Raw genomic sequence first — 22,227 nt, 5'->3', positions numbered from 1 at the left:
TGAAAGCAAGAATGTAGGTGGCTGGAAAAGATAAAGAGAATATTTGGAAAAGCTGGAAAGAGGAGCTCTTAGAATTTCCCTTCCTGTAGGAATCTATCCTCTCTGTCTCTGTCTGGCTCTCTTTCACACACACAGCTGGGTTGTTTTTGTTTTTTAATATCATCAGTTTCATCTAATAGGCGATCTTGGATATATATATACACACACATATATGTGTGTGTGTGTGTATATACCTCCAGAGTTTTGCTTATAATCTTATGCAAGACAAAAACAAGTACTATATGTCACTGATATCATTATCATTATTTTCATTTATATTATTACCATCATCACAGCCCTCATTTACACTAATAATTGAGACCATTATTAGTATTTTCTTTAAATCTCTACACTTATTAGAGTTATTTTATTTACTTACCAAATGTGTAATACTAAAAAATTCACTAAAAACCATTTGCCTCAGTTTCCTCACCTGTAAAACTATCTGGAGAAGGAAAAGGCAAATCACTCAAGCATCTTTTCCCAAAAAAACCCTAAATGGAGTCACTCAGAGGTAAATATGACTGAAAAGACTAAACAATCACAAAACTTGGCCCAGTTCTGCTCAGTGACTTTTTAAAAGTCTTATTTCTTTTTATATCACAGTCATTTCTGGAAATATCTCCTCCCTCCTCCATAAACTGGATTTTGTCTTATAACAAAGAAAAACAGTTAAGTAAAAACAATGGTGACTTGGACAATGTATACAACAGTCTGATTCTATAGTATCCCTATAACCCGATGTTCCATAATCTATTCCAAGGTCAAGGTGGGTTATTATATCAATTTTTGCACTCATTTCTTTCTTTTTAATTTATTTATTAATTTATCTGCTTATTTACGTATTTATTCCATTTAATTTTTGCTTGCTTGTTCATTTATTTAAGACTGGGTCTTTTTGTCTCATCCAGGCTGAAAATAGGGGGCCACTACTCTCTGGTCCCACTCTGCTTAGCTTTGACTTGTTCCCTTTCTGATTTGGATAAGTTATTCCTTAGACCAACTGCCAGTCCCTCAAGTGTCATGATTCACTGTACCAATGCTTAACTTAGTGCAGACACCTGAGCAGCATAGTTCACTGTAACTCAGAACTCCCACAATCGAGAGATCCCCAGTTAACATAAGCAGCAAAGGCTCATTTAGCTTCTGCTATAAAACCTCTAAGATTGAGAGAACTAAATCTCACAAGTAGACTTTAATTGGGGTAAATGAAAAATGCTAAAGTTATAAACAAAAACAAAACTCAAATGTACGAAGACAGAATAATGAAGGAATGCTTAACTAGTTTATATGAAAAGGGTCTGGGGGTTTTAGTGAACAACAAACTCAGTGTGTGTCAACAGTGTAATCAGGCAACTAAAAACAGCTAGAGTGACCTTTGGCATTGTGCCCAGAGCCGGGAGGTGATAGTTTTGTTGTATTCTGTCCTGAAACCATCACATCTAGAGAACTGTATTGAGTTCAGTATAGAAAGAAAAAAGACAAGTCAAATTCTGGCTGGAGGAGAGCAGAAAAAGCCCTATAAGAAGCCAAAGAAAGTTTTGGGAATGTTTAGCTTAAAGAAAAGAAAACTGGAGAAGGAGAGGAGACTAAGTCGTGAGCATGATGTCTGTCTTCAGATATTTAAGGGCTATAATGTGAAAGAGAATCTATACAAGCCAGTAGGTAGTTCAGTTAATAGATAGAGGGCTGTCTACTTGGGATCAGGAAGATCTGATTCCAGCCTCAGATAGCTAATCAGCTGTATAGTGTAATCTTAGTTTTCTCAGCTGTAAAATAGGGATAATAATAGTTCCTACTTCCCAGGGTCAAATGAGAAAATATTTGTAAAATGTTTTTCAAGTCCTCAAGAACCCAAGAACTACTAGCTGTTATTATTACTTATCTGGCTCCACCCCAAAGGCCAGAGCTAAGCATACAGGTAATAGATGAAATTATAGAGGCACATTTTGGCCTAACATGAGGAAAAATGAAGACCAGAACTACCTCGCTGTAGAATGGATTGCCTCAAGAGACAGTGAACTAGTCTTTACAGGAAAGAAACCTTCAGGTGCAGATTGGTTAGATTGTTAAGCACTTCTTAGAGAAAGTTGTTGAGGGGATTCCAAGTTGAGGGTTGGTTTGGCCTGTGGGGTCCCTTCCAATTCTGAACGTCTATAGTTCTGTGACAGGAAGACAGGTGCCTGGCTTAAAACAGTTTACCTTCATGTCCTGGAAAATATGTAAACATGTAAAAGAAATGCATAAACCAGCCTACTATTCATTATAGTTGAAGGGCAGGGAATGTGGCTGAACAGGCAGGAGTGATTAGAAATGGGTGGAGGAGGCTTGAGAGTCAAGGCTGGAAGGAGAAAAGGGGGGTGGACAGCAGAACTAGAGACCAAGGCAGGCAGGGAGAATAGCTCATCCAAAAATTGCAAGTGGGATCCAGTAAGTGATGGGAGGGAACTAGAGGCATTTTTGCCTGCCTGGATTGGAGGGCAGGGGGCCAGGTTGTCACGGAAGATGAAGTCAGTCAGATGAGGGACTGCCAGGCAGGGAAGGACCTTGAGGCACATGATAGGAACCTGGATCCAAATCAGAGATCATCTGTCCCTTTAGCCTTTTGCCAAAGGATTCCCTGAACTAAGATATCTCTAGCTTTCAGTTGCACAGGGGAATGTTTTCCCCACTTCTATGGACAGCTGAGATCAGTTTGCTTCTAAGGCCTCAATATTTGTGTCCTTGAGCTAATGTTTGTGTGCCTAAATGCCCATTTCTGCTCCCCTTTTAGTCCAGTCTTGTTATCCCAGATAATACTTCTGTTAAGAATCCAACTGTGCCCAAAGCCCAGCCCTCCTCCTCCTCCCCAGTCTCTGCTCCTGCAGATGCTCGTTCAGGGAGTGAGAATCAAGTACCCAAGCTGGGCCCAGCACCGTGTGCTTGGCAGAATGGGAGGCTCAAGAGAAAAACGATCTCACAGTGAGCCAGCTGGAAAGAATAATAACAGCCAGCATGTATATAACACTTTAAGGTTGGAGAAGTGCTTTAGATAAACGGGATGATAAATTTTATATAGTAAAATGTATTATTAATATAATATAGTATATATAATATTGTATTAATTATATTATATTAATTATTATCTATAATATAAGAAATTCTATATAGTATCATGTATTATTATAATATGTTATATAATATGTTAATAAATATTATACATTATAAATATATATCTATATTTAAAGCACTTACTATGTAACAGGCACCTGAGCTATGTTTATAGCACAATTATATGGGCAACTAGGTAGTGCCATAGTGCACAGTGCTGGGCCTGGAGTCGAGAAAACTCATCTTTCTGAGTTCCAGTGTTGCCTCAGACATTAATTAGCTGTGTGACCCTGGGCAAGTCACTTCACCTGTTTTCCTCATCTGTAAAATGAGCTGGAGAAAGAAATGGCAAACTATCTTTGCCTAGAAAACCCCAAATGAGATGCTGACAAGTGAGAAACAACTGAAAGGACGGAACAAAAAGTTCCATTTCACAAATGAGAAAAATAAAGCTGAGAAAGGGTAAGTTCAGGATTCCACATCAGTAATGCCTGAAACAGACTTTAAGCAAAGGTCCTCATCAGTGCTCCATTCCCTACATGACCTAACTGCCTTAGGGTAATGTCACAGCAAATAAGGTAAGGAAAGCAGAGAGTGCTATATGAGTGCTGGGGATGTTTACAATTTCCATTTCAAATCAGATGGGCCACGGGAAACAATTTTGGGATGCACCAGAGTGACAAGAGATAGAATGTCCACAAGATGGACCTGATTAAAATTTACGAAATGTTTGTTGGAATGTCAAAACTTAGCTCCACAAAATCATGTTTGTCTCTTTTGCCTCATTTCTTATTATTTCCTTAAAGGCTGTTAAATGCAAAGAGAAAGTTGATGAGGGGATTCCAAGTTGAGGGTTGGTTTGATCTCTGAGGTCTCTTTTCCAATTCTGAAAATCTACAGTTCTATGACAAGATGCCAGGTGCCTGACCTAAAAAAGTTTACCTTCAGGTTTCTGTTCTGGTCAAACTGTCCTCCTTGTTCCCTGTATATGATACAGTATTTCTTATCTCTCTGATTCCCTTCAGGCCAGTCTGTCATGTCTAGAATGTACTCCCTTCTTATCTGTCAGAGATAATCCCTAGCTGCCTTTGGGGCACAGTTTAGGAACCATCTCCTTCATGAGGCTTGTCCTGATCTCTTTCCCGCATAGCCCCCTATTCAGTTGTTAACACGCTCCCCTCCTTGGAATTACTGGTGTGTGTGTGTGTGTGTGTGTGTGTGTGTGTGTGTGTGTGTGTAATTGCCCAGTAGAACATAAGATCTTTGAAGGTAGGTTTTATACCAGTGTCTAAAACAAAGCCTTTTACTTTTTTTTTTTTTTTTTAAGGTGACCTATGATTTTGGGATAAAGAACTTCTAACAAAAAAAGATGGTATTTGCTCTGCAACTTAAGACTTGCCTGGGACATACTGAGAAGTTAAGTGTCTTGTCCAAGGCCATACAGTGAGAATGTTTCAGAGGTATTTGATTTGAATCAAAATCTTCTCATTCTAAAGCTGGCTCTCTATTTCATATAAGTTTCCTGAATTGGATTGAATTAAATGGGTGAAAAGACCCTAACTTCTGGGATAAGATTTCATTATTTGATAAAAACTGCTGGGATAACTGGAAATTAGTATGGCAGAAATTAGGCATGGACCTACACTTAACACCATATACCAAGATAAGATCAAAATGGGTCCATGACCTAGGCATAAAGAACGAGATTATAAATAAATCAGAGGAACATAGGATAGTTTATCTCTCAGACTTGTGGAAGAGAAAGAAATTTGTGACCAAAGATGAACTAGAGACCATTACTGATCACAAAATAGAAAATTTTGATTACATCGAATTAAATGGATGAATAAATTGCTAAAAAGTAGTCTTCAAGATGAATCTCTGAATCAGTTCATAAAGTGACTAAACTCCAATTTTTTTGAGCTTTTAGAATGGATGTCATTGTCAGGGGGAGTAAATAAATGCTGTATAACCTTAAAGGGAAGATTTGACTCTTAAACTAGGCTTCTCAGAATTAAATATGCAATAAACCTTGGCTTCAAGGAGCTTATAACATCACTAATCATCAGGAGTAATATAAGAGCAGAGATAGGACCGCTGAGCAAGGTTTATGAAGGGTTTTTATTTGTTGTCATTCAGTCATTTTGGTTGTGCTGTCCACTTCATGACCCTATTTAAGGTTTTCTCAGCAAAAATACTGGAGTGATTTGCCATTTCCTTCTCTAGTCCATTTTACAGATGAGGAAACTGAGGCAAACAGGATTAAGTGACTTGTCTAGAGTCACACAGCTAATAAGTGTCTGAGACCAGATTTTAACTCATGAAGATTAGGCCCAGAGGAAACCTGCTAACAATATCTGGTTTGGTGTTTTCACCTCCCTCCCTGAGAAGTTAGGGAGGATATAACCACCTGTGTTCTAAAACAAAAGAAAATGAGAGATGTAGAGGACCAAGTGTACTTGAAACAAGTAATCTTACAACATCCAAGGCCATTGGTCATCTTGAATTTTGTCTTGCCACTGGATTCTACACAGCTCTGCCTCATGATGTCATTGCTCCTCTTTAGGAACGAAAGATGAACAACAACATATAAGGAAACTACATCTCCCCAAGTATTGAAATGACAAGCCCAATAGAAAACAGCAAACTGAATTTGAACCCAGGGCTTCTAATTATATAGTCAATACTATTTCTACTGCACCTTTGAAGTTAATTTTTTTTTTTTTTTTGCTGAGGCAATTGGGGTTAAGTGACTTGCCCAGGGTCACACAGCTAGGAAGTGTTAAGTGTCTGAGACCAGATTTGAATTGACTCCTGACTTCAGGGCTGGTGCTCTATCCACTGCACTACCTAGCTGCCCCAATTTGATTATTTATAATAGTCAAAATTACTTAGTTGCTCAAAGTTAGTCTTAAAATAATATTGTTGTTACTGTATACAATATTCTCTTGATTCAACTCATTTTGCTCTTATTTCATGCAAGTTTATTCATGTTTTTATGAAATTAATGATCATCATTTCCATAATAGTTTTCCATAACAATCATACCCTACTTGTTCAGTCATTCCCCAATTGATGGGCATCCTCATAATTTTTAGTTCTTTGCCACCACAAAGAGATCTGCTCTAAATATTTTAGAACATATAGTTTCTTTTCTAAATGGAAGTATGTATTGAATGATTTTATGTGTGCATGTGTGTGTGTGCCTAATGGTAGCCATCTCTAGGATGGGGATGGGGGGGAAGATAAAAAGGGAAAAAAAATTCCATAATAACTTTATTATATATTAAAAGGAACAGCAAGTTATACTTATAAGATTCATGTGAAATGATCTTTTTATTATATTATGGAAATACTTGTTTTATTCCATAAATTAAAAAGAAAATAAATACAATTTTTAAAAATTCTACTGTGCCACCCTGTAAGAGTTCAAGACTGGGGATTGGGAAAATAGTATAAATGTTTAAGTTGCATTATCTGAAGATAGAAGATAATAAGATCAGTTTGGAAGGTGGTAAGTTTAGGGAAACTTTGGAACATCCACATGGAGATGGGGGTGGAGCTGAAGTGAAAGATCAAGGCTGCAGATGTAAATCCACATATAAGCATGCTTTTATTTCTGATTAATAACAATTCTTGATACTTCCTACTATGTTCATCAGATCAGATAGGATTGTAGATTAGATCTAGAAAGATCCTAGAAACCCAGTTTCTAATTGAGGAAACTGTGGCTCAGGGAGATTAAATTACTTGCCCAAGGCCACACAGGTAGGAAAAGTCAGAATTTGAACCCAGATTCACTCTGTATCTACCATACTTTCTTTTGGTCTTTGACCTCTCCCACTTTGAGACTATAAAAACAGTTTGATCATAGCTGTCTCCTAGGTGGTCTTTTACTTTGCCTCTTAATAGCAAAGACTACCCATGAATTAGAGGTTCCCAAATGAATTAAAGCCATGAGGGGGTGGGGCCTGGACTGTGCTGGGGTGGAGAGGGGGTCTGTTTTACCCACTGGTCCTTTGGGTAGATTCTTTTTTCTTCTGACCAGCAGCCCACTTCCTGTTTTTCTTGGCTCAGCTGAGTGTGTGTATTTGGGGCAGGAGGGAGGGAAGAGAGGGAGGGAGGGGAGAACTAGGCCAGCAAAGCCAGGAATGAGATCTGTTTCTAATCTCTGGAGCTGTACTGTCCAGGACTTAAGCCCTAGGAGTTTTGTCGTGCATACTCTTTGTTCTCTGCAGTTTTCCCCTTTCATCCTGGTAGAGGAACCAACCCCATGACTTTAGAGAAGAGGAGGATCCTCTCTGCCTTCTTTCCACCTGCTAACATTCTTGAATCTCTCCTCTTTCCTCGGTATTGATCATGCTGTTCCCCCCAGGCAATTAAAAGGCTGAAGGGGAATACTTGAATTGGGGTTTGCCTTCTAATCCCTAATCATCACCACTATCATTTCTTCTTCTTCTTCCTCCTAATTCAGCTCTCCTTGCCTTACCTTTCACTTGGGCTATTGCAGGGACCTTTTTATTCATTGGTCTTCTTATTTCAAGAGTCTTCCCTCTTTAATCCAACCCCTACATTCCTTACTTATGGTTATGAAAATGGCACTCTCCAATCAACAAACTCCAATTGTTCTCAATTATTTCTAGGATCAATACTCCCTATTCCTTCAGATTGTCTTTTTGACATTCAAAGCCCTTAACAACCTATTTCCAACCTGACTTTCTAGATTTATTTCATATTATAAATTGCCCTTCCTCTTCTGCATCTATGACATTCCATCTTATTTCTGGGCTTTTACACAAGCAGTTCCCATGCTTGGATGTACTCTTTTATCACCTCCACTCTTAGAACTCCTTTGTTTTTTCAAATCTCAGTTAGCATTTCCTACTAAGGCTTTTGTGACCTTTCCTCTAGAGCTATGGATATCCCCATCATTGCATCATTTTGTAAATATTTCGTATCTACTTTAGGATATAATACCACTTCTAGTAGTGGTATTGCTAGATTTTAAAAGTTATGCACAAAAATGTTTGTTTGTAGTGGCAAAGAACTGGAAAGTGAGTGGATGCCCATCAATTGAAAAATGGCTAAGTAAGCTATGGTATATAAATGTAATGGAATATTATTGTTCTATAAGAAATGATCAGCAGGATTATCTCAGAAAGGCCTAGAGAGACTTAAATGAACTGATGCTAAGGGAAGTGAATAGAATCAAGAGAACATTGTAGATAGAAACAACAAGATTATGTGATGATGAACTCTGATGAACTTGACTCTTTTCAATAATGAGGTGATTCAGAGTAGACTTGTGATGGAAAGAGCCATCCACATTCAGAGAGAGGACTATGGGGACTGAATGTGGATCATAACATACTACTTTCACCTTTTTTTTTTTTGGTTTTGTTTGCTTGATTTTTTTTCCCTCATTTTTCCTTTCTTGTAGAGGGCAGAAACTCTTGAGTCGTTGCACAGTCAGTTCAAGCACTTAGGACTAATTACTGATTGGACAATACTCTATGGACATATGCTTGGAAAATGGTCCTTCCCACTATCCTGTGCTGGCTCAATGATTGGTGTATACAGAGGATTGTAGGAGGGACTAGGGGATGGAGAAAGACTAGCCAGGGTCACTCTTTGCAGTAGACGAGGAAGAAGGCAGACGCGGAGATTCTGCTTCCATCCTGTTCAATCCTGCATCTAAAGACCAAGAATAAAGACTAAGGACTTTTGCTTATCCTGACTCCGGCTGATTCTGGGCTATCCTAGATGCTAGCATGATCGTCACATTTTCTGATTTGATTTTTCTTGTATAGAATGATAAATGTGGAAATATGTTTAGAAAAACTGTACATGTTTAACCTATATCAGATTCCTTGCTATGGAGAGGAATGGGGAAAGAGAGAGAGAAAAATTTGGAACACATGTTTTTGAAAGGTTGAATATTGAAAACTATCTTTGCATGCATTTTTTAAATAAAAAAGCTATTATTAAAATACTGCAAATAAAACTTTAAAAAAAAAAAAAGGCATGCACAGTTTTATAGCCCTTTGGGTATAGTTTCAAATTGTTTTCCAAAATCGTCAAGGCATTTGGTCTGAGTTCACATCTCCACTAACATTTTTCCCTTATCCTCTCCAGCATTTGTCATTTTTAAGAGATATGATGTGATACATTAAGCTGTTTTAAATTGCATTTCTCTAATCAATAATGATTTAGAGTGTTTCTTCATGAATATACATAGCTTTGATTTCTTTCTCTTAAAAAAAAACTGTTTTCATATTCTTTGACTATCAGTTGAGGAATGAGTCTTATTTTTATAAATTTGATTGTTATATATGCAATACATATTTGAGAAATGAGATTTTTATTAGAGAAACTTGCTATAAATTTTTTTTGTTACTTTATTTAGTATCTTTTAGCAATATGCAATTTCCCTGATTATCCTTTAAGTTTATTTTGCTTTTGCTTTATTTCAGATCATGATTACTATTATCATCTTTTTTACTCCAGTTGTAGCACATTAGATTCTGCTCCAGCCCTTTATTTTATCTCTCTATGTGTCTTTCTGTTTTAAGTATGTCTCTTGTAAACAACATATTATTCAATTCTGGTTTCTAATCCATCCATACTGTCTGTTTCCATTTTATGGGTGAGCTTTTCCCATTCCCATTCCCTCTGTATCATTACCTTGAGTTTCTTCCCCCCTTTCTCCTCTTTTCTCTTAATTATAAATGCTCTTCCTTGCACACCACTTTTATGTGAAAAAATTTCACCTGGATGTGAGTTCTGTAGCTAGTAGGGACCGCCTCCTGAGCGGGAATTTTAGTCACATTGAGGACGCATCTCCTTCTCTTATTGGCTATGCATATGACCTCATAGACCCAATATAAGTAGTGGGGACCAGGAAGTAGAGGAGTGTAGGAGGATGTGATCGCATACAATAAAGACTTGTGCTCAGGTGCTCTGTTGAACAATGAACCACTGCTTAAGGAGGCAGTAATCAGAGATATCTGAAGACCTGGGATTAGGTAAAACTGTCGGTCAGTAACCCAGGTAGGAGGTTACAAGTGGCGCCCAATGTGAGGCAGCACTTTCAGGATTGCCAGGCCCCACAAGGGAAGATTCAATAGCCTCGTGGAGAGATAAGAAGGCAGGAAAGCATAATGGATCTGGGTATAAGTTTACCTGTGATCAAGCCCAAGGACATAGTTGTTCATGCAGCTCCAGCATATAAGTTAGAGAGTCAGATGGGTGATTCTTTAGCAGAAAACATTCTGATAAAGAACAAGGGGCTTGTTCCCATGGCCATTGAGTACAGCTCAGCAAGGAAAAAATCAGGATGTGATCAAGTTGCTTAAGCAGTTAGAACAAAATATTTGAGAGTGCCTATAGGCTGAGTCCGAGAAGAAACAAAAAGTTACTTTACAGTAGTTAGAACAAAAGAGTGTGAGATTAGAGCCTGAGAGATGGAAGTTAGTGGGAGAACTAATTGAATACAGTGGGTTAAAATGGGTCTTAAGGAATCCTACAAGTTTTAAAACTAGGAAAGATTTTAACTTGGGCAGCCAGACATGGAAGTATGAGTAGAAAAGCAAATAGAGAGTTGGTGCCCAAAGCACCTGGCACAGAGCTTAAAGAAGTCGGGTTTTTTTGTTTTGTTTTGTTTTTTTAGCATTTTACTGATTTGTTTTGCTTGTTACTGCTCTAGGAGAACTGCAGGGCACAGCAAGTTAAATATCTTAAGTACTATGGTGAGTTGGCCAGAAAAGGAATTAAATACTTATTAAGTACCTTGCTGAAAAGAAGGGGTGTGGGCGTTTCACATTCAAAGCTCGGTTTCAATTATGCCTACTGAGGAGCATGTGCCATTAGGGCATTCCCCATTTCCTCACCCTCCTCCCCCAATTCCACCTTTGTGGGTAAGAGGAAGAGGAGTAAGAGAAGCAATGACACCATCAGCACTGCCCATGAAGCAGTTTTGACCAGTCCCTATGTCCTCATTACAAGAGGTGGGGCTTGGCTCCAGGACCTAGGCAAAAAACACTTGGGGCTTGATGGCAACTGTTACACCCAGAGAGTCTTTAAGCAAGCCTATGAGGGAAGGAGATTGCAATTAGGGAGAATAGAGCTGTATGCAGCTGGGACTACTGAGATATCCTTTGGAGAGCTGAAATCTATCCCTGTCTGGCCTATAGACCCCTTGCATCCACTTGAAGTCGAGTGGATTTCACCTCCTGAGAGTATCTACAAAACAGTGTCTATCCATACACTGACTTGGGAAACTGGGGAATGTGTAGCAAATATCCCAGTCACTAATATAGGTAGATAATGTGTGACTTATCACCCAGGAGAAGTAGTACCATCAGGTTTACTCATACAGAATCCTAATAAGCAACCTGGTGATAGTCACCCAGATTCTGACTCCCAGCAACAGAATCCAGGAATATCCTGGACAGCAGCTGTTACAGCTGACCAACCTATGCTCATTATCTGTGTAAATGGCCTACCATTGGAAAGGTTAGTAGACATAGGTGCAGGTCATATAGTCATTAGAGGTGCCAACTGGCCCAGTCATTGGCCAAAGATTAAGACTGACACCCATATGTATGGCATAGGAGGATCAATAGCAGATGAAATTAGTGCTACCCCTTTGAGATGGAAATTTGAAGATAAGACAGAGTTTTTACTCCTTTTGTAGTTGAAAAAATCCTCATCAATCTGTGGGGAAGAGATTGTTTCTATTCTATCTCTTTAGATAAGGAGGATATGAAAAGATTTGCCTTTTCAGTGCCCAGCATTAATTTAGCTGAGCCTTATAAAGATATGGACAGTTTTGCCACAGGGAATGAAAAATAGTCCTGCTATGTGTCAAATGTATGTTGCTGCTGCTCTTACTCCAGTAAGAAAAGCGCTTCCAAAAGTTATATTACATTACATGGATGATATCTTGGGATTTGTGCCTGAGGAGCAAATGTTAGAAGCATGTATACAAAAGACCATGGAAACATTAAGAAACCCCAGAAAAAATTCAAAGGCATGCTCCTTTTCAATATTTAGGATATGAAGTATATCCTAAGGTACTTACAGTACAAAACATTTCTTTAAGAACAGAGAAGTTGAATACCTTAAATGACTTTCAGAAATTGATAGGAGATATACAATGGATGCATCCAGTGTTAGGCTTGACTACCTATCAATTGCAACCATTATATGACATTTTAAGGGGAGACAGTGCTTTAAACTCACCACGCCAGCTTACAAAAGAAGCTCAGGAGGCTTTGAGAGAAGTTGAACTGGCTTTATCCAATGTGGTTGAATCACTCAGAAACCCTTGGAAATATCAGTTTGTGCCACACAAGAGGCACCCACAGCAGTCCTTCATCAAGGAGACAGTGTGATAGAGTGGGTGAACCTCCCGGCACAACTAGAACAAAGCCTTACTCCTTACCCAGTGCTTGTGGCTAGAATTTTATTAAAGGACATTAAGTGAGCAGTACAATTATCTAGGATAAGACCTGACAAGATATATGCTTTTTATACTAATGCACAAATTAATGTATGCTGTGAGACCATCCCAGAATGGCAAATTTTATTGGCCAGAGTTCCTAATTTTGCACACAGGTCTCCATTAAAGATAACCAGACTTTTACATAATTGGCAATGGATTCTTGAAGAAGGTTTCTAAAGTTCCTCTTAAAGGACCAACTATCTTGACAGATTCATCCAAACATAACATTTGGGCTGTATACTCTTGTGACTTAACTATAAAGCGAGTAGTCAGAACTCCTTTTCAGTCCACTCAGCAGAATGAATTGTATGCGATCATTCTAGCTCTTATTATCCAGGAGACATAAATATCATATCTGATTTAGCCTATTCAGTAGGTGTAGTACAAAGAATTGTCACAGCCCAAATAAAATTTACAGCTTCTAATATATATCAGCTCTTTAAGGAACTTCAGGAGCAAGTGAGAAAGCATCCAGGAAAGATTTATATCTTGCATATCCATGGAAATTCAAAGGCATTTTGCCTTCTAATCATGTTAGCTAATACTCCTTTATTTCAGACAGCCCAAGAATCTCATCCTAAATACCATCAGGCTGCTCGAGCTTTACGTCTGCAATTTGGAATAACAAGAGAGGAAGTGAGGAGCATAGTAAAAGCCTGTACACTTGCCTTCCTTTCCATGCTCCTAAGCTCCCTCCAGGGAAAAACCCTTGTGGTTTGAGACCCAATGAAATTTGGCAAATGGATGTGACCCATTATAAATCTTTTGGTTGACTGTCTTTTATCCATGTTGTAGTAGACACCTTTTCAGGATTCACTTTTGCAATACCAGAAGCAAAAGAGACTGCCCAAATGACCACTGAATTCCTTATACAAACTTTTGCAATTATAGTTATGCCACAAGCAATCAAGACAGATAATGGGCCAGCTTATACATCTTCTGCCTTTTGGTCCTTCTGCGTTGAATTGGGCATTGCCCATTCCACTGGCATGCCATATAAGCCTTTGTTGAACAGTCTAATTGTACCCTCAAGATGCTCCCGTCTATACAAGAAAAAGGAGTGTTGCGGTTTGCGCGATCCTCCACCTGACTCACGCAGGCTCACTTAGATGCAGCATATATACAATACCTGCAATTTTCACATTCCCTGAATCTTACCTCAGCAAGGCATTTTTGGCAGATGAAAAAGGCACAGTTGAACAATAAACTGGCCAACAAACACAAGAGCCCTCTTTCCACAGGTATTGTGGAAGGGCTTAGATGGCATCTGGAAGGGCCCGGGTTGGGTCAGGGTTTGGGGACCTAGATATGCTCTTGTTGTTCCAGATGCAGACCCAACAGCAGAGGAGTAGACCCCAACCAGAAACATCCGTGACCTGGGGAATCAAGAAGGAAAGGACCAGATGACATCATCCCCGACGGCCCAGAAGGATCTGCCAGATGTCAGCAGCCCCGAAGACTATGAACACAGCATCAGTGTCCCAGCTGAATTGAACTGTCCTGGTTGATGCATGATACCTAGAGACTGACAGAACTGGACAATGGACTTGGGTACTTCTCCCACGGCTTCCCACTATTCATATGGTGTCTGGGGAGAGGCTTTGCCCCATTTTCCACTTGTAGGCAAAGCCTTTAAATTAGTAGGCGAAAGACCAACATCCCCACCTGCCAAAATTAGTTAGACAGTGCTACAGAATATGACTTTTCTTGGGTACACCCTCCTCTGTGCCTTTCTTTGCTGGATACCAAAGGGTGTATACAATTGAAACCCCAGAGCTTTACCTCAGGTATTCATTTAGTACATGACTTACAACATCCTACCTCCCTGAACAAGACTTTCTCAAGTGAGTTGAACGCCATGTTACCTTTTCTGGGTTCTGGTCTTTGCTAGGACCTCTCTTACCATTTTATCTTTTGTTTGCCTTTTTTCTATTTTTATACGCCTTGTAATCTCGTTGATTAAGTAGCTGTTGTTGATGTCAAAGCTAGTTTGATGCGATGAGCGGTCCCTGCTAAGCAAGAAAAGGGAGTTGTCAGGGTCTCAAGAGGAACCTAGCATGTTGCAACAAGGGAGTCCAAAGGCACCCAGATGTGAGCTCTGCAGCTAGCAGGGACCCTTCATGAATGGGAACTCTAGTTGCACTGAGGATGCTTCATCAATGGGAAATGTCTCCTTCTCTTATTGGCTGTGTGTGACCTCATAGACCCGATATAAGTAGTGGGGACCAGGAAGTAGAGGAGTGCAGGATGTGATCATGTACAATAAAGAGTGGAGCTCGCAAGCCCCTGTGTCCGGGTGCTCTGTTAAACAATGAACTACTGCTCCACGAGGCAGTGGTTGGAGACGGCTGAAGACCTGGGATTAGGTAAGACTGGCGATCAATAACCTAGAAGGGAGGTTACATTTTACATGTATAATCAATTCATACTCATGACCTTTGCTATGTAAACGCCTTTTAACTACCCTAATAAAGGCAAAATTCTTAGGAGTTACATGTATCATCTTCCCATATAGGAATGTAAACAGATTTACTTTATAAATTTTATGATTATACTTTCATGTTTACCTTTTTGTGCTTCTCTTGAGTCTTCTGTTCAATGCCAAATTTTTATTTAGCTTTAGTCTTTTCATCAGGAATGTTTGAAACTCTTATATTTCATTAAATATCCATTTTTCTCCAGAAGAATAGTACCCTTTCTGGGTAAGTTATCTTGGTTGTAATCTTAGCTCTTTTGCCTTCTGTAATATTATATCCCTAGCCCTCCATTTCTTCAACATGGAAGCTACTATATCTTGTGTGATTGTGACTGTGGTCCCATGATATTTGAATTATTTCTTTCTGGATGCTTGTAATATTTTCTTTTTTACCTGGGAGCTCTGAAATTTGACTATAATATTCCTGGGGAGTTTTCAATTTGGGACCTGTTTCAGGAGATGATGAATGGTTTCTTTCAATTTTAATTTTACCTTATGGGTTTAAGATATTGGGAGCAGTTTTCTTTGATAATTTCTTGAAATATGCTGTCTAGTTTCTTTCTTTGAGCATGGCTTTCAGATGTTCAATAATTCTAAAATTATTTCTCTTCAATCTATTTTGCAAGTCAGTTGTCTCAGTAACATATTTAACATTTTCTTCTATTTTTCCCATGCTTTTGATTTTGTTTTTATTGTTTCTTGATCTCTCATAAAATCATTAGCTTTTGCTTTTCTAATTTAATTTTTAAGAAGTTATTTTATTCAATGAATTTTCCCTCTTTTTCTATTTGGTCAACTCTGCCTTTTAAGGAGTTCTTTTCTTCAGAACATTTTTTATGTCTTTTACCAGTCAGCCAATTCTGCCCTTTAAAATGTTATTTTCTTCGGTATTTTGTGTGTTTCTTTTACCAAGCTGTTAATTCTATTTTCATAATTTTCTTGCCTCACTCATTCCTTTTCCAATTTTTTTCTTCCAGAGATTCTTGTTAGACTTGGGTTTAATGAGCATTTTTCTTTGAGGCTTTTTGGTAGCTGTTGTCACATTATTGTCTTCTTTTGAGTTTATGCATGTTCTTCCCTAATTCTGTAGTAGCTTTTTTATGGTCAGGTTCCTTGTTGTTTGCTCATTTTAGCAGTTGAGTTTTTTACTTCAAACTTTATGTTAAAGTTGAGCTCTCTTCTTCTCGGGGTGGGGATGCTCTGTCCCAAGCTTCAGGCTTTTTCATCTGGGAGTGGGGATGCTCTGTCCCAAACTTCAGGCTTTTTTGTGCTGTTGTTTTAAGAGAAAGTTCTGAGATTCTACAAGTTTTGGGTGCCTCCAAAGTGATGTGATCCTGGGATGGGTATGGCTCACTGCTTTCCTGGTTTATGGTCTTTACCCAGGTATGGCCCTCTGGTCTCTGCTGCTGTATGTGCTCCTCTTTGCTTTGAAACTATGACTATGGTCCTTGTTCAATCCTAAGTACTCTTTTCTGTGGTGAGCTTTTTCTTCTCAAATCGCAGCCAGGTGATAAAAGTTCAGATCTTTTATTATCTCCAATATAGCCCGGTTAGCTTAGAGGCCTATCTCTCTGCTTGGTTCCAAGAGCTCTCTCCGAATGTCGCCAAATCCAAAGGTCTGGTCCTTCAGCCTCTGCCTCTGCTTTCTTCAGCCTCCAGCCAGCTCCACTCTTCATGTCATTCCGGTGAAATCTTTCAAAGTGCTCTGTGTCTGCACCAGAGTGCTCCTCTCCAATGCAGCTGAACTCTCTTCTTCGACCAGCCAGCCAAGTGGAAAATATATTCTCTCTTGCCTTGCCTTGGAGAGAAGGCTTCTGGCGTAATTCCGCTGAAATCTCGACTTGTAGCTTCTTCACTCTGAAGGACTTCTTTGACTGGCCCATTGAAGCTCTATTTATGCTCCTTCAAGAGAGGGATTGTGGGTTTTCTCCCATAGTGCTCTCTGGCCCAAAGAGCTTCAAGGGAGGTGTGAACTCATTGAACTCCAATGAGTAAAGGTGTGAACACAAGCCTTGTATTAATTAGTTCTACTTAGTATCTTGTTTCAGGTTCTGCCCAAAACATCTTCTTGTAAGATTAGATCAACTCTAATTAGTTAGCAGTTAGTAAGGATTCCAACACTTTTCCACCCTGAAACTGCAAGCCAGAACTGCATGTGGACAAAAGAATTGTAGTACCAAGTACTAGCAAAGAGTTCCACATAATCCCTTTCTGAAGAGCTGTCTGACTCACTTACCAACTCTGCACTGAAAGCTCTAAAAATTGCTGTTGTCATCTTTGTTGCAGCTGCCACATGTGAATGCTCTGGACAGATCTCCACCAGACCTCCATCCTGGTGTTATAAACTTCTCTTGCCTAGTTATTAAGGTTTTTAGGCAGGGAAAACATCTTACCCTGACTTTTTGTTGGCTCTGCTACTCCAAAAATTGATTTGAGGCATTATTTTAAAGTTGTTTGGAAGAGAATATTGGGAGGGTTCAAATAGGTATGTGGCTTCCTCTAATCTGCTATGACTGCTTGCTTAATAAATGAGTAAATGCTTAATAAATACCTATTGATTCACTAATTGATTCCTTTTCTTTTTTATAGAGACACAGAATTTGAGAGAAGAAAGGGTCTCATCGGTCACTTGGTTCAAGCCACAAAATAAAGGAAGCCACACTACAACATACCTGACAAGTGGTCTTCCAACTTCTGCTTGAAGACCTCCAAGGAGAGGAAATCCCACCATCTGTCGAGGTTAATAGGCTTCTTTGAAACTTCCACGCATTGTACTTGTGTCTCCCCTCTAAGCAAACTCTTTTTTTAATTTGTTCTGGAGCCTGGAGAAGGCTCAAGTCCTTCTTCAACCTGGCTACCCTCTTCTGGATGGTCCGAAGCTCATTAACGTCCTTCTTATACTGCATCCCCCAGAACAGAATTGTAGTTTGACCAGAGTAGATAACAGTAAAACTACCAAATCTTTATTCTTGGAAGTTTATGCTTCTTACTTTTGCCCAAGATTGCATTAGTTACCGTCTTCTAATTTATCCTTCTATTTTATCCTACCTCTAAAGACTTTTCCTCTACTCTTCCTTGACTTCTCTCTATAGCATCTGATGTTGCTGATCTTGCTCCTCCCTACTTCTGAATCATCTCTCTATTCCTAGTTTCAGAGGAAATAACACTTTCTTAATTCTCTTCCTATTCTTCTGAATTGCACTATTACTTTTCTTCCTCTTTTATTAGTCCCTCTTCCTTGTCTTAAACTTTAAGGTGGGTGCCCCCTACCCTGAATATTACATCTTTGGTTCTCCCTTTTTTCTTTATATTCTCTTTCTTTGTTCAATTCCATTAACTTTCATAATTTCAACTAGTACCTTCATCCAGATGATTGTTATATTTATACTTTTAGTTCTGACCTCTCTTCTAAAGTATATGTTAATATTTTTAATGACTAACCAGTTCTCTTTACCTGAATATTCCCATCACATATCAAATCCATAGCACATCATATTAAACTTATGATTTCTTCCTCTTAACCTATTTCTCATTCTGACCTTGCTATTTTCATCACTATCATTACCATTTTCCCAGACTCATATGTTTAGTCACTTAATCACCTTTGACACTGCCCTTTCCTTCATCATTCACATGCATGAGGTTACAATATCTTGTAGATTCTACCCATATTTGATACTTACTTATTTGGCCATTCCTCCTCGGTCTCTTTTGCTGGAGCATCATCTATATCTGACACCCCAACTATGAGTATACTCCAAGGTTCTGATCTGGCTTTTCTTCTTTCTTTAGACTCTGGGTGATCTCATTAGCTTCTGTAGATTCAATTGTTATCTCTATGCTGATCTATATATGATCTATATATCTAGCCCTATTTTCTCCCCTGAGTGCCAGTCCCACAATACTAGCTGTCTATTGAATACCTCACATTGGGGATCCCATAAACATCTCTAATATGACATGAGGTAGGCATGGTATATAAGTACCTGTTTTTTGAATCAAAGGACTTTGGTTAAAATTCTATCTTTAATACTCATTACCTGTGTGAACCTGGGCAAAATGTTTGATCTTCTTGGTATTGTTTCTTCTCTAAAATGAGGAATTGGAGTAATTCTTCTCTGATCTGTGGTTTTATGCCAAAAAGAGAAATTACTTTTACTTCCTCCAATATACTTTTCTTCCTAAATTTTCTATTTCTATTGAGGGCACCTCCATTCTTTTAAGCATCTGGTTCACATCCTGGTAGTCAGTCATGATTTTATTACCTTTGTCATCTTGTGGATTTTACCTCCACAAAATCTTTCACATCTGTTCCCTTTTCTCTATCCACACAGATACCAATCTAGCTCAGCACCTCAAATCTAAACTATTTCAAAAGCCTCCTAATTGGTCTCCTTGTTTCTTTTCTATCTTCTTTCTAACCCATCTTCACACTACTGTCAAAATAATCTAGTATGTCACTCCCCATTCTCAAAAATTGTAATAGTTGGATTATTTATATTGCCTTTGATTTGGTCTCTTTGTCCCTCTCTAATCCATACTATTTATAGCTATTAAAGTGCTACCTTTAATGTTCAGGTATAATTATGCCATTTCCTTGTTCAAAAAGTTCCAGTGGCTTTCCCATTGAATCTAGAATAAAACACAAATACTTCTGTTTGGTATTCACAACAATTACCTTAGATCTTTTCAACAATGAGGTGAGTCAAGGCAATTTCAATAGATTTGTGACAGAGAGAGCTATCCACATCCAGAAAGACAACTATGGAGACTGAGTATGGATCAAAGTACAGTAATTTCACTTTTGTTGTTCTTGTTGTTGTTTATTTTCTTGGTTTTTTCTTTCTCATGTTTTTCCCCTTTTGATCTGATTTTTCTTTTTCTTTCTTTCTTTTTTTTTGTGTTTTTTTTTCTTCTTATTTATTTATTAAAAAAAAATTTTTATATAACTTTTTATTGACAGATCCCATGCCTGGGGTAATTTTTTTTACAGCATTGTCCCTTGCACTCACTTCTGTTCCGACTTTTCCCCTCCCTCCCTCCAACCCCTCCCCCAGATGGCAAACAGTCCTATACAAGTTAAATATGTCAGTATATCCTAGATACAATATATATGTCCAGAACCAAACAGTTCTCTTGTTGCACAGGAAGAATTGGATTCAGAAGGTAACAATAACTTGGGAAGAAAGACAAAAATGCAAGCAGTTTACATTCATTTTCCAGTGTTCTTTCTTTGGATGTCGTTGTGTCTGTCCATCTTGATCAATTGAAACTGAGTTAGATCTTCTCTTTGTCAAAGAAATTCACTTCTGTCAGAATACATCCTCATATCGTTATTGAGGTATATAATGCTCTCCTGGTTCTTGATTTTTCTTGAGAACATGATGAATATAGAAATACATTTATAAGAATTGCACATGCTTAACTTATAATGGATTGTAGCTGTATAGGGTATGGGGAAGAGCAGAGAAAGGGAAAAAAATTTGGAACACACAGTTTTGCAAAGGTGAATGTTGAAGACTATCTATTGTATTTGGAAAAGTAAAAATCTGTTAAAAATAAAAAATAAAGTCATTTACAACCTGGTTCCAGCCTCCCTTTTCAAGTCTTATCACAAATATTCTTTGTATATATTGTATGATCCAAAAGAAACTTACTATCTTGTCTAATCCATCTGCTATCTTTTCTTTACCTATACTATTTCTGGAATATTTATCTACTTATATATACATGCTATTTCTCTCTAGTAGAATGTAAACTCCTTGAAAGTATGGACTATTTAGGTTTTGTCTTTGTATTCTCAATGAATAGTACAGTTCCTGACGTTTAGTCAGTTTTTAAGTGCTTGTTGATTGATCAACTGATCAAGATAAGAGTAATAAGAATAGGGAAAATAGAACACTGACTTTTGACTCAGATCCAGGTACCACCAAATACATCACTTCCCCAAAACGTCAAAATGTGATTATGGCCCTGATGAAGTTTAAATCTGTGTTGGAAAGTTATGAAAATAATCCTTTTCCCTCTTCATTTTTCTTCTGTTTCTTGTCACTATTGAAATTCATAATAAAGATAAACTGAGGAAATAAAGTTCCAAGCATGATCAATTTATTAGCAAAGTTAGCAATTGCTAATAAATGAAATATAAGCCCCCTCAGTAGGTAAGGACATGTCTTGAAGACTAGTCATTTATTGTCATTTATGAAGCACATAGCAAATTTTTATAATTTTTGGCAACATGGGCATTGCTACTTTCAGATTGGCTGATCAGAACAGAGAAATTGAGGTTGGAATAGAGAAGTTATGATTTTGGGCATAAGGAAATTGTGGTTGAAACAAACAACTTTGGGGCTGGAACATTTTGGTTTGCCCAGAATGTTCTGCCCACAAGTGCTTTGTCTCAACCTTGTGGTGGGCACATTTGGGGAATAGAGAATTTGTTTTCCCTAGTTTACTATAATGCACATAATTTACAAGAAGTTTAGCACAAAATGGAGGACAATCATTGCTTTGGTACACAAGATGGAGTCCAATTATAATTACAATTTCACAATAGCCCCCTTTGATCTTTAAAAGACTTGTATTTTCTGGATCACTTCACTTTAAAGCTAAAGCATTTCTTACAAAAGCAGAGTAGCAAGGTCAAAATAAATTGAATCATTTTCTAAAAGATAATTTTACATATCATGTTCTGGATCAAGGTCTTGAATTCAAATCTGATCAAGTTTTGGTATAACTGATCATATAATGTTGAATACAAAACAGAAATACAATTACGAGGCATAAAGATAAGAAGACCCTATTTGATGATAGTTATCAAAATGCCTCCTTCTAGGAACCAGGAGAATAGCCAATAGAACCAGCAAAAAGAGGTCCTATTATAGGGTATGATAAATTGTCTCCATGGGAAAATTCTCAAGATAGCAAAAGCCTAATTGCAGAAGCAGAAAAGCTGGGTTAAGACAGGAAAGGAAGTTCATTAAAACTACCCAAATTTTTATTGGCTATTTTGTTTAAAGTTTGATATAATTCATTTAAAGAGTACTAGGTTGTCAAATTTGTAATAATCTTGTCTTTTAAAGAATGGTTGCTACAAATTCTAATTGGGAAGATTTGT

At 38.1% G+C, this 22,227-nt stretch overlaps 1 long non-coding RNA gene across 1 annotated transcript; it reads left to right on the top strand.

The window, feature by feature from the left end:
- Window positions 1-4,343: 4,343 nt before the first annotated feature.
- LOC127548839 (uncharacterized) lies at window positions 4,344-20,696 on the top strand. The gene is made up of 2 exons (XR_007950475.1): window positions 4,344-4,589; window positions 13,961-20,696. It is a non-coding gene; the product is annotated as an uncharacterized LOC127548839 (long non-coding RNA).
- The last annotated feature ends 1,531 nt before the right edge of the window (window positions 20,697-22,227 follow it).

This window comes from Antechinus flavipes, chromosome 2 (genome assembly GCF_016432865.1).
Source record: "Antechinus flavipes isolate AdamAnt ecotype Samford, QLD, Australia chromosome 2, AdamAnt_v2, whole genome shotgun sequence".
NCBI lineage: Eukaryota > Metazoa > Chordata > Mammalia > Dasyuromorphia > Dasyuridae > Antechinus > Antechinus flavipes.
Note: the sequence above shows the minus strand (reverse complement) of the source record. Positions and strands in the feature narration are given on the sequence as shown.